This window comes from Impatiens glandulifera, chromosome 1 (genome assembly GCF_907164915.1).
Source record: "Impatiens glandulifera chromosome 1, dImpGla2.1, whole genome shotgun sequence".
In the NCBI taxonomy this organism is placed as follows: Eukaryota; Viridiplantae; Streptophyta; class Magnoliopsida; order Ericales; family Balsaminaceae; genus Impatiens; species Impatiens glandulifera.
In genome coordinates, this window is record NC_061862.1 from 49,374,832 (window position 1) to 49,389,457 (window position 14,626).

Consider the following 14,626-nt stretch of genomic DNA (forward strand, 5'->3'; position numbering starts at 1 on the left):
TTATAAATTGTAATTATGTACAAGTAATTGAATTTTGATTGAATTTAGATTCTTATAAGGATAAAACATAATTCTAATTCAATTTATACAACTAAACATAATCTTATTCATTTTTAAATTTTGAAAATTCAAAAAGATATCAAGATATGTTAGATTATTTTTTTAGGGAACATAAGAGAATTTAAATTGATTAATCACATATTTAATTCTAATGTCATTTCAAAATGAATACATTATAATGATACATAATTTAATCTATATATTATAAGTGGAAAAGAAAATAAGGTTGATCGCATCATATCAATATAAATAAATTTTATCAAAAAAAGAAAGAAAGATGTATTAAGAGAGGCTAGCTATAATTGATTATATACTTATAGTTTTCTAATTAGTGAGAAAATCCTCTTTTGGTCAGTAAATAGTAAGTGTCTATTTCTTCAAGTCTACAAAACAACAATATTTACTGATTACTCGTTCAATCATCTAACCATGCATATTAATTGTTCATAACAATAAAAAAACATGCATCTTTCCTTTCAGCACCATCAGAGACACTAATGATTATTCAAAGATAAAAAATCTCAATAGAAATCTCAACTTTTCCTCTGATATGACACATCTAAAATAAATAAATAAAAGAAACACAATAATAAGTCTCTTAATTGTACTCGGAATGATCGAATAACAAGCTTAGTGGTTCACCGTATTCTTGTGTCCCACTAATCCGCATCATGAATAAAATGTAGCATGCATCTAGATAATGAGAATCACTACGAATTACTTAGATGTATGAAAACACATATAACATCAATTTTCAATCAAGAGTTAAGATAAGTGCATCTTTAGTAGTTTATTTAGGCTTCAAACCTTTTCAAGATCCCACAAGCGCCATCTTCTATCAAGTTTTCATAATAGATGTCTTGTTTGGAGACCACTAAAAACAAATAAAAATATTCATTTTATTATTGATTGTTAAGATTTTGAATATATTATAGATTGCAACAATACTACATTTAAGATAATTAGGTGAGTTTACTATCACATCGTTTATTAATGTGAACAATAATTTAAATAAGAATCGAACTTAAAACCTATTATTAGAAGAAAAAATGTCAAATATAGATCCAAATATAATGGAAAAACGTCAATGAATTTATGATCTGAATTATGGAAAGTTTAGGTATAATCTTATTTTCAAATAATCTCATCCAATTCAAACATGAATAAGAATATGTGAGAGAAATAGTATTTTTAAAATTAATCGATTAACATGAACCTTGTAAAGAACAATATTTGTATTTATGATTCTTTTCATTTGGTTATTAAAAATTAGCATGAATAAAGCCTTTCCATGAAGATATACAACTTTGGCTTTCCCATAAAAACTTTGGAATTTCACTCTCCACATAAAACTTAATATTGTCAATCATCAAAATAAGACGTTTTCTAGTTCCATAGAGAGGGGAAGAGCTTTGGTATTGTCAAATAAAACATAAATCAATCACTTCTTCTCATCCTTCAAAGGAAGAGAGAGAAAAGCTCTAGAGATCTCAAGCGATTTAACGGGGAAAACTTCGGCAGCAAATTCTCTCATCACGAAAATACGATCGACATGAACGATATGATTGGCACGAAAGAAACGATCGGCATGATCAACAAGATATCAAGGTCGTGGTTCTTTTGTTGTGATTGCAGTTGCTAGTCGCTTTCGACACGATCGGCACAATCGGCACGAACGACACGGTAACTCTAATAGTTAGGTCATTCATTCATCTGCAAAACTTGGTTGGAGAGTTAGGTTTTCTAGTTTACCGTATTCTGTAATAATTAGGGTTTTGGTGTATCTTTCTCTATAATTCTATGTTTTGTTGTTATTTTATGTTATTCATTAAAATAGATATAAAGAAAAATAATAAGGATAAGGAATCAAAGAATTTGTGATGGAATGTTTAAGAGAGGCATCTGAAAAATAAATTGATAGGATTGCTAAAATAATTATCAAGGAAAAACAGGAACGTAACAAAGGTAATGAACCAATTACTGATAAAAATTCTGAAGAAAATATAGCAGGAAAATGGGGGAAGAAAGAAAGAATGTGGAAGGTTGGTTACAATGAAAGAACAAATCTCTTTGCACTAAAAAATCAAATCCCAAATGTGCAAAATGTGCAAAATGTACAAAAGCAATTGAATATGTTTTCTACAATACTTTTGAACATGCCAGCACTAAATGTGAAATAACAATTGAGAAATAACATAATGTTGGGTCAAATTATTTTGAGTAAGTTTGACTATTGGAATTTTGATGATGAAATGATGAATGGATTATATATGCGTCTAAATGTATTTGATGCAGGTGTATCGAAGTCAGATTTCATAAGACTTGGTTCTAATGAGGTTCATTAGACCGATTTGGTATTAGATGCATGATATTAGACGTACAGTCTAACTCATTGAGTTAGACCTGCAGTCTAATGAATTCAGAATTAGACGTGCAGTCTAACTCGTGGAGTTAGACGTGCAGTCTAATAGACTCGTAATTAGACGTGCAATCTAACTAAGCGGTGTTAGACGTGCAGTCTAATAGATCAGTAATTAGACGTGTAGTCTAACTCGTGGAGTTAGACGTGCGGTCTAATGTACTCGTAATTAGACGTGGAGTTAGACATGCAGTCTAATGAATCAGTAATTAGACGTGCAGTCTAACTCGTGGAGTTAGACGTGTTGTCTAATCAATCCGGAATTAGACGTGCAGTCTAACTCGTGGAGTTAGATGTGTAGTCTAATGGATTGTGAAAGTTAGACGTGTAGTCTAACTCCTTCAGACTAGTCTGAAGTGAAACCGTAATTAGACGTGTAGTCTAACTCATGGAGTTAGACGTGTAGTCTAATAGAAAGAGAAAGTTAGACGTGCAGTCTAACTGGTGAAAGGTAGACGTGCAGTATAACTGGTGAAAGTTAGACGTGTAGTCTAACTCCGTCAGATTAGTTTGAAGTGATTGTAATTAGACGTAAGTCTAATCCCATTAGACTAGGTGGTCTAATGGATTCTGTTATTAGACGGGGATGTTTAATTTCATTAGATAAGGTCGTCTAATTGAAATACGTCTAATGCTTTGCTTAAGCAGTTGCTTGAAGCTAGCACCCTCCTACCCACGTGCTATAGTTACAAAGTATTAAAATAAATAAAATATATTAAATTGAAAAAATAATTTATAATTTTATTATTTATAATTTCTTAATTTTAAAAGATAATTTTATAATAGACCGGATAAGATAGGTTCAACCCTACAAATTTTCAAAACACTTACGATAAAAATATAGATATTAATGTACACAATTTTTAACTCGGATTAAAAAACAATTACGATTAGATTAGATATTAGTGATGCACACATTTTAACTAGGAGCTTATTAAGTCTTGCGGTGTGATTATAAGTGGACAAGTCAAAACATGAATAATAAAAACATAATCAATCATGTGATAAAATTTTAAAAGATTAAATATATTTACAAAAATGATGTGTTATAATGACTAACTATAAATACATCATTCAAATTTAGGATCATTTTAGACACTCTATTTATATTTTATTTAATTAAATTATTAAGTGTGTATTCAATTATTTTTATTATAAGTATATAATAAATTATGTATATTAACATTTATATTTAATTTAATTTTAATATTTATTTATTTAATGTATTTAATTTTAATATTTATTTAATCTATTTTAATATATAATATAATATTTAATTTTAATTAAGTATGTTTAATTATAATTATAAATATATTTTATATTTATAAATTTCAAGAGAAGAAGGTGCAGGATAATTTGAAAATGAAAAGGGTGTTCTGCATTATTTAGTATAACCTGAATGGATCCGATCGAGATGTGTTCCACCATGGCCAAAGACGAGCTTCAGGTACAACACACATCTCTCTCTGTTCGAAAATAGGGTTTCTTGATCTTTTCTCATTTCCTAAATCTTGACTTGGCCGTCATTTAGTCAACTTTATGAATCATTGATATTTAGAAACTAATTTTGTCACGGATTTTATATATGTGTACTAGATGAGATTATTTGAAAATATGGTTATATTTAAACTTAGTATAAGTCAGATTAATAAATTTATTGATATTTTTTTTTTTAGATTTGGATATATGTTTAGTAATATTATTTTTAAAAATTTCATTGAAATATGTGGTGACAACGCATCAATAAGGTGAAGACAAATTAACTCAATAATAATATCTTAAATATTAATTATTTCGGTTGAATTTAAATATAAAATTTAAAACCAAGAAATTACATTTTTGTAGATACTAGAATCACCACTAAAGTCTACTACCATCAACAACTATAATAGTAAAATCATCCATTATGGATTAAATTGTACTAAATTTCTATCTATAAGTAGTGTACAGAAAAAGAAGAAGATAATGCATGAACATATATAATCTTCCTTATGTGGAGCATTCGAGCGGGAAAAGGGCTGATCACTTTGATAGAACTTTATTAATTAAAGTGATCTAGTTTATTATGATTTCATTAATTTTGTTTTATATATATATATATATATTAATTTGTTTAATGTATAGTGCGATGAATGGGTTCTAGTTTGCATCTATAATAAAAAAAGCACGAAATGAGGTGTACCATCCATCCTTCCATCCACCAAGAAGAAAAATAGTAAAGTTGTGACTAACTTATTCGGTCTCACGATGTACAACCCCAATATTGAGTTTGTGAATTTCAAAACAACACTTGATTGTCCTGCTAACATTACATATTGAAATCAGAAGGCACATTATTACAAACAGTGTGATATATTTTTTTTGTGTTATTTGTTTAGTTTTTTCTTTATTAAATAGTTCTGCATGTGACATGTCATTATTATTGTAGTATTATTTCCTTATATTTTTTTATAGAATTTCGTGTCTTTATTATTTCTTCTATTTTTTGATACATTAGTTATTGAAATAAAATTATTATTAGTTTTGTATTAAATTTAAATTAAAAAGGCCTTTTCAAAATTCATTTGTTATTTGTAATGTCCTAGCTTAATTTTCATGATATAAATCACTTGATTGTTCTTCTACGTCCCCTCTCCCATCAATTTTCTTTTCTTGGTGGCAGTAAACTTTATGAATAAAATAAAGTAGACTTCAAACACATAAATTTCAGAATAAACATAAAAAACATTGAAGATATATACATTTTTATTTAAGACGGTAATATATTTACCTAAATCAAAATCGTTAGTCCATTCTACCATCGTAAGTCTATTCTACAATTGTAAAATTTTAAAATATCGAGTTGATTGTTAAAATTATACCATTGTAGAATAGACTAACCATTCTATTTCGATAAACTTTTAAATAAGTTAAATTTTTACAATTTGAAATTTACACCGATAATATTTACTATTTATAAGTTTATAAATAATTTTGTTTTATTTATAATTTTATTCTTCTTTAGAAAATAAATGTATATTTATAAATTAAATTTATTTTTATTATTTATTCAAATAAGTAAATTATGGAAATAATTTTGTAAATATGATTTCCTTTAATGTTAATTTCCTTTAATATTATTTATTAATTAATTATATTATATGATAAGATATAGCTAATATTATTTTAAAATAAATTCTCATTATTTTAAATAAACTCTTAATTTTAAAAATGTATAAAATTGATAATTTTAAGTAAAATTTTGATTTTGACTATGGATCCTAACTATTATTTTATTAAAAAATTATCAAAATTAAAATTATTTTTTTACTTGGTATAATATTATTTATTGAATATTAAATAATTTATGAATTATGATAAATTATATATGCGGTATTTTTATTTTATTTAATATAAATATTATTTTTGTTTTAATGTAATTTTAGTTAATTTTAATTAGATTATTATTGTATTTTTTTATAAACAGAAGAAATATAATTTATTTTTAATAATGATATCGAATAAAAAGATAAATTATTAAAACTTTATTTTATTAAACATTTTTATTTATAATATTTATAGTTAGGGTGTTATATAGGTCTGAAACAAAACCTACAGAATTTAAATTCAATTTGAATTTATTTTCTATTTTTTAATTGAATTTTAAACTTATTCGAATTTAGATACGGATTTTCACGTTGAAATTTTAACTACATACCTAATTTGAAAATGAATTCATTTATTATTATTTATTTTAATTAATTATTTTATTATATATTATATAATTTATTATATATAATTAAATAATTATATATTTAAATTAAATATAATAATCTTTATCTCTACAACAAAATACAACCGCTGCATATCTCTCCTATTTATTCTCATTTATCTTATGCCCTAACCCTAATCAAATAATTCCTCTACTAGACGCCGCCCATCTCTCCCTCTCTTATATCCCATTTCTTACGCGTATCTCTCCCTCTCTTATATCTACTCTTATTTACTCCGCCAACATCTCTCCTTCTCTTATATGGACTCTTATTTTCTCGCAAACATCTCCCTCTTTTATATCTACTCTTATCTCTTATATCTACTCTTATTTTCTCAGAGAACATCATCTCCCTCTCTTATTCTCATTTTTTAATACTTTAACCCTAGCCCACCTCCCTCCCTCTCATTTCTATTCTATACTATCAGATAATCAATCTACCTTCTTATTTCTCGTTATCTCTATTTTTTTTTAAGACTATTGAGTCTGGATCTATATTTCTTCTTTCTTGTTGAAATTTCAAAACTCTTGAGGTTAGATCTATATTCCTTCTTTCTTATTGAAATATTCGCCTGCTCGTCGCCAACCGCAAACATTGAAGATCAAATTCAGAGGTAACTTAAATTTTGTTTTAAGAATTTATTTGAATTTGATTCGGTTTTTAAATTGGCTAAAAAAATATATATTCAAAACACTTTGAATATAACAAGTAAAATTAATGTTATATATATTTTTTCACTTATTATATATATATAAATATTCTTATTAAATTATAAAAAAAATTATAATATAAATAATAAAACTTAATATATATATATATATATTAATAAATTTATATATATGTAAAAATAATATATATAATTTAAAAACTTAAAAATATATTAATAATTTTAAAATTTTATTTATAATAATAAAAAATAAAAATAAATAAATTACTAAATATTTTTTAATAATATAAAATTAATGACATATAATCTATTAGATGTGTTTGTGGTGATATTTATAATATCAAATTAAAATGAAATAAATTGTTCATATTCATAAGATATAATATTAAATATTTTGTTATATATTATTACTCATTATTGGTAATAATATATAATAATAAAATAGTTAATAATAACAATAATTTAAAATATATAATATTTTAGTATTTTGATTAATTAATTAAAGTATGTGAGAGATAAGAAAGAAAATAAAATAAAATGATGTTTAACTATTTTGAGTTATTTAATTTTAAAAAATTATAATCAAACTCATTATATTTTAATATTTTTAATATTTATTTCACTCATCATATTTTAATATTTTTTATTTATTCTCTTTTATTTTTTTTCATTTATTATTATTATTATTTTTTATTTCTCTTTCTAATTTTTTATATTATTATAATAATAAAACATAAATTTAAACATATATCCTTTTTTTTCTATACACATATATACAAAGTCATATTATAAATTTATTATATCTATATATTCTCTACAATTTATAATATAATATTATTTTTTAAGATATTAATTATACATTTTAATAACATAATAAACAAACAAAAAAAGATAAAAAAAAATTGTATGTCAAAAAATTTACAAAAATAAATAAAAGTGTATTTTAGTATTTAATTTAATAAATTGATTAATTTGATTAATTATTAGACAGGTGAGAGGATAATAAATTATTTGATACATAATTCAAATTCAAATAAAGAAGGATTATGTCTTAATTATCAAATTAACAAAAACTAAAATGTGTAACAAATGGGCCCTAAATATGCATGCATTTATCTATCTGTCATTTGACATAGAGTGCGCAGGTTTGATTTTGCGTATTTAAAAACCAAATTTATTTACTTATTGATCAATTGTTTACCGACACAGAAAAACAACGTTGTACGGTCAAGGTCAGAAGAGCGAGAAATGGTGAAGAAGCATGTGGAGAAGAGAGGAGGAGGCAGCGGCAGCGGCAGCGGCAGCGGCAGCGGCAAAGAGAAAGAGAAAGAGAAAGAAAAAGAGCAGGGTTATAAACAATGGAAGTCACTTGTCCCTATAATTTACGATTGGCTAACTCATCACTCACTTCTCTGGCCTTCTCTATCATGCAGGTACGCATATATATATCTAATGTATCTATCTATCTATCTATCTAATCTGTATCTAATCTAGCTTTATTATCATGCATATAAATAGATGGGGTCCCCAGTTAAAAAAGGGTTCTTTCAAGAACAGCCAGCGCCTTTACATTTCCGAACAGGTAATTAAACTTAATTGGATCTCCTACTTCTCTTTGTTTTTTTCATTTATGTACATCCTTTTATAATTAATTAGCTATATCTAAACCATATGCTTAATTAATTTGATAAAATATACATAGCCTCATCTTAGCTAGCTAACTTTACTTTGCATGTCTCATGGTCGCTCTAGCCTCTTGGGTAAGGCTAGTTAGGCGGCCTAAGGCGCATAAGCTAGGCCCCCTCCCACAGCCACCAAAAATAGAAAAACACTAACAAGATTTGAAGCATAGGCCATTAGATGAATTTACTTTTTTAGTCTAAGGCATCAAAAACCTCGTGCCCAGACACTGGCTCGACTTCATCTTCTTTGGAACAAAGTCTTCACCATTTGACCAACAAGAGCCACCATCAGTCTTAGATGTTCATCGAAGCAGTTATGAAGTCTAGACTATGTTTCGATGATTATTAGATTGTCCACTTGAGATCAAATGTTAATTTAGAATTGACTACAATTAAGAATTTGGAGGAGGCACGGTAATTCAAATTTGGGGACCGAGCGAGCCACCAAAGTATTAAGACTATTGAGTTGAACTAGGAAGATGTTGTTTAATCTTGGGTTGAGAAACCCTAAAACTTTCTAACAACCTAAATTATAATAGGGTTGGTAGAAACAAACTTGAATGTAGTGCACCAATTTATGCTAGACAATGGATTAGCTGGCTTGTTTTTGTATTTGTTCCAATGCTTTTAGCATTGAAGATAATAATGAAAAAATATTGTAAAACTGAAAAAGAGTAGTGATCATAATTAAATGATAGTTTTAAGAGATAGTTTGTCTAAAATTCTTTTATTGGTTGTCTAAAATTCTTTTAGTGACAACTAACGTTTTCAGTCAAGATTTGAATTTTATTTGAGAATCACACTATTCAAAATTAAAATTTATATAGATTGTCCAAATAGTTATTTAAGTTAAATGTTGCAACATTCCAGATAAATCAAAAAAATAATAGTTTGTTTAAGCACACATTAGACAAATTTCCTCTATTTTGTAGCTCCAACAAGTCCTTCAATTCTTCATCTATTGCATATTTACACGGACTCTATTTTAATTACTTTTGTGAAAAAGTCCAATGTTGACAAGAATTATAATGAGACTTTTTTTTTTGTTGGCATCCCAAAATTTAATGGTTTCCACTTTAGAATTAGTAAGCAAACTAGATATGTTACTTTATCTCATTGTCTTTTGTTTGACGAAGAAATCTAGTCTTAGCTTATCGATGCACTATCTTAGGTAACAATTTATTTCAGTTCACATGATGACTAGTTCTTAAAACACAACTCTATTTTTTGTAATAGTTTTATTTATCCCTCTTCCTTCAAAGTGAGTTTGGAATACCAAGACCCTTGAGAGTTCTTATTCTTTTAGTATGAATATCATTATAAACTCAAAATGATGTGTTTCACATTGACTAACACATGTTTCCTATGCGATAACAAGAAGAAGAGAATTAAACACGATATGTTACACTTCACCATTGCTTTAATATTTTGACTCTACTTCAAAGTTTCCTTAACTATCAAATGATCATTGGGAAAATTTGGGTTTAATGGACAAAATAATGTTTTCCATCGTCGATGGCTATCATGGCTTTAAATGCAAAAAAAAAAACATACATAAATCAATTAAGTAAAATCAACCTATAATAATTAGTATGCCTTTTTTTTAATTAAAGGTCATGTTGTATTAAAATGATTTAATTAAATAAATTTATAAACGCGAGGGGTGATCAATAGAAAGAAACTAACAAAGAAAAATGTGTTAGATTCCTATGAAATCATAGTAGTCTCATCTATGACAACCCCTTCATTTTTTTATCGAGATGAACATGCATAGAGATCCTCTCATTTCGAACAATTTTTTCCTTTAAATGTCATGCTTTATATTGCATTATTTCCAAATCATCCAATAAAGATCCAATAAATGTTTGACCCGACTATCTAGTTTGTTATAATCAAAAGTCTACTACAAAATGTGTTATAACCAATTGGTAAATAAGAATACTACGGAGTAAGGACTAGATGTATGAGACGAGAAACTAAAACAAAATGTAGCATATTTTTTGGAAAACATATCAACTTTTATTTCAAAGAGACGTGAATGTGAAGGGCATTCAAAAGTTACGAGCAAAGAGAATCAAAGGAAAAAAAATAAGTAAAAAACAATTAAGCCCTATCATCTCAAATAAAGTTGGTTAATCATTATATAATTGAATTATTGATAACTTAAGTCTCTTATTTCTATCTTGTTCTCACTTATTTGCTTCTGTTTGATTTCAAACCTTATATTGTGAATATGATTAGCAAGGGTCGTGAACACAAATGTTAATTACTTTATTTAAGAAAAAGACTTATAAGAAAGTTTATATAACTCGGTAATAGAACACAAATCTCATTTTTTCTGGTCATGAGTTCTAGCTTTAGTGACCTTTTAAAAAAAAGATAACCAAAAGACGAGTCTAAAAAGTCTTGCATAGACATTAGAAGAATCAAACCAAGATAACTAAAATTTATTTTGATAATTCGAAATATCTTATTTATAGATTTTATGAATAAAATTCTAATTAATAGAGTTAAAAATTTGTTAATAACTTTCCATGTTTAAAGTTTTGTGTGTTACTTAACCAACGCATTTTCTATTGATTTTTTTCACCTTATACAAAAAATAAAAATACATAATTGTTAGCATAAGAACCGTTACTGATATTTAGATAGTTGGACTTTGGCGATTATGAGAGTCAAATTTATAAACGATATAATTAAAAAGGTGATCAAAATTTATTCATATACAAGTTTGCTATAATTTGAACACATAACTCTAAAAAATTTGACCTTTTAAAAGAAAAAATTTATATATTATATATAGGGGATAACTTGTTACACATTAAATTATAGCATTATTCCAATAAATAAATTTATTGGAACTTTGGCTTCTCAACTCTCTTCGTCTCTCTTCATATTATGTTTATCTCTATGAATTGATCTCTAGCAGGTAGGAATTGATATTTATCACTATATATAAATGCTTGCTAGGGAATGAATCATCTGCTTGTCATATTTCCACATTATTAATCTTATATCTATGTTGTTGTTTTAAAAAATTAGTTCCTAGCTAGTTCTGATATTTTGTTGTTTGTTTATGTTTCGTTTGCTAGACTGATGGTAGTGTGCCAAACACACTTGTTATCATAAATTGTGATATTGTTAAATATAGGGTTGCTTCAGCTCAACATGTCACACTGGTAAGTGTATCAATCCTGACATTGTAAAAATAATAATTCATTCTCTTTTTCAATGTTCTACCAATGGATTAATGTATGTTTTGGTTGCATAATCTTTTCAGTTCAATGAAAAGTCTAGTTCTCCATTTGTGAAGAAATTCAAAACAAGCATTCACCCTGGAGAGGTATTAATTATTTTAGTTGTTTTATATATTTTCATAATTATAATATAGGGATGTTCTAAAATTAAACATATTAATTTGAAATTATTATTTAGAGGCCCGATATTCTTGACATCTTGTTAGCCTTATCTGCAATATGCATTAATTATTCTAGATTGACATTATAGCCTTTTAGTTTTATAGATTGTTCTATAAATATGATCACTAGTGTATATATGTGTTGTAAAGATTCCAGGCCGCTATTATCCATAATATTATATATCATTTCATCTTCATTCTTTAAACACAAATCTTGATTGTATATGGAATCATCACAGGTGAATCGAATCAAAGAACTTCCTCAAAATAGAAATATTGTGGCCACTCACACTGACGGTCCAAATGTATGCATCTTGTTGCGTTCTTCTATATTTGAATTATATTGAGACACTTAAGATCCATTGAATTTTTTCTATCTCAATCTAAAGCATTCAGTTCCTGTTCAGGTTCTAATTTGGAATGTTGAGAGCCAGCCTAATCGACAAGCTGTGTATGGAGCCCGAAATTGCACAATAAAATGTTGTCATGATACAATCATTTCTACAAATATTTACAGTTATATCTTATACACTTAAATTTGCAGATTTTAACTTAATTATTTCATATATTAAGAAACATCTTTGAATGCTATTTATTTTGAGTTGTAGTTTATAATAGAGTTATAATGCATAAAAGAATCATTACCTAACATGCAGGTACTTATTGGGCATAAAGAAAATGCAGAATTTGCTCTTGCTATGGGCCAAACTGAACCTTTTGTGCTTTCTGGAGGTTGGAAACTCATTATACCTTTGAAATGGTTTAGTACAAATTGTTTTTCTTATATTTAATAAATACAACTTTTTTTGATATTAGGTAAGGACAACTTGGTGGTTCTATGGAATATTGAAGATCATATCTCCACCTTGGCCTTAGAGACACCATCTGGTAGTGGTAGAACCATAAAAAACTCCAAGGCTAGTGGGAGTTCTGTTGAAAGTATTACTACTCTTCATCCTCGAGGTACCTATCTAGGACATCAAGATACAGTTGAGGATGTACAATTTTTCCCTTCAAGGTAGAGAAATTACATTTGTAAATTGATCTTTATGCTTGATATTTCAATCTATATGCAATTTATGATATTTTTTAAGTAAATTCTTTTTTTGTATGTATAAAAGTGGACAAGAGTTCTGTAGTGTGGGTGATGATTCATGTCTCATACTTTGGGATGTAAGGACAGGTTCAAATCCAACTATCAAGGTACCTACACTCCTTTAAATTATCTCAAGAAGCTTACAAAATTGATTTTTTTTATTAAAACTTGATTCTCTATCTCTTTTTCAGGTTGAGAAAGCTCATGATGCTGACATTCATTGTGTTGATTGGAATTCATATGATCTTAATCTTATTTTGACTGGGTAAGCATTGAAATGTGTTTTTTTATTATTTTTTTTTCATCTTTTGTGATTCTGAATTAAATTTGGTATTATTCAACAGATCAGCTGATAATACAGTAATGATGTATGACCGTAGAAACTTATTTCTGGATTACCCGTTCATGTATTTGAGGGTCACAATGCTGCTGTTCTGTGTGTACAGGTTTGAAAAATATGATGACTACTGTTTTCTAAATATTTTCATGAAGGGAAATAATATATAAAGAGGTCTCCCGACAAGGCATCAGTTTTTGGAAGTTCATTGGAAGATGGAACATTGAACTTATGGGATCATGAAAAGGTTTGAAACCTAATTAATATATGATGAATTGTTTTTGATTGTAAATTGATTTCAAAATCAATTCTTTAAATTTCATTCATGTTGTAGATGGTCGTAATGCAAGAACTTGGTGGATCATCAGATAGTTCACCGGGCTTGTTATTTAATCATTGTGGTCATAGGTAAGAAACTTATTATCGTATTTCTTTCTTTATTTTTATATTTATTGTTTTTGGATATATCAATTCAGAATTTTATATTTATTTATTTTGGATATATATATTCAGAGGCAAAGTTGTGGATTTCCATTGGAGTTCTTTTGATCCTTGGACAATTGTTAGTGTGTCGGATGATGGAGACAGTATTGGCGGTGGTGGTACTATGCAAGTAATAATTGTTTTTTTAGTAATTTCTATTGTTATGAATAATTAATATGGTTAGATGATTAATTGAATAATTGGTAAATGTTGTTGTTTTTTTTAGATATGGAGAATTATAGACATGATTTATCGACCACGAGAGGAGGTTCTGGCTGAGTTAGAGAATTGTAAGATATAATCAATTTCAACTAACACATCTTAATACATTATTAATTTTCTTTTGTTTTTAACACTGATATGATGGGTTAAACTTTAATGTCTTCGATCGTTATTATGTAGTCATTTTAATCAATGGTATCAAAATATTTTTTAAATTACTTGTCCTATTTCATTAGTGTTATATCCTACTATAATAAAGAAAGTTGGAGAGTTTTCAAGAATAGAGTGAAAAATGCTAAGAAAACTATGTTTTAATTTTGATCTATACAAAACAAATTAGACTAAAGATCCCAAAAAGCTTGTACCAGCTATAAGCCATGTAAGATTCAACACTCTAATGCATATTAAATCCATACACAATGAATTGAGCTTGTTTGTTGTTTGGGTTATTTTGAAATTTTATTGAGTTTTTTTAAAATATTTTTTTGAT

The 14,626-nt window shown here is 26.9% G+C and overlaps 1 pseudogene; it reads left to right on the forward strand.

Moving 5' to 3' along the window:
• The first annotated feature begins 8,146 nt into the window (after positions 1–8,146).
• On the forward strand, positions 8,147–14,215 carry LOC124927295 (annotated as a pseudogene).
• The last annotated feature ends 411 nt before the right edge of the window (positions 14,216–14,626 follow it).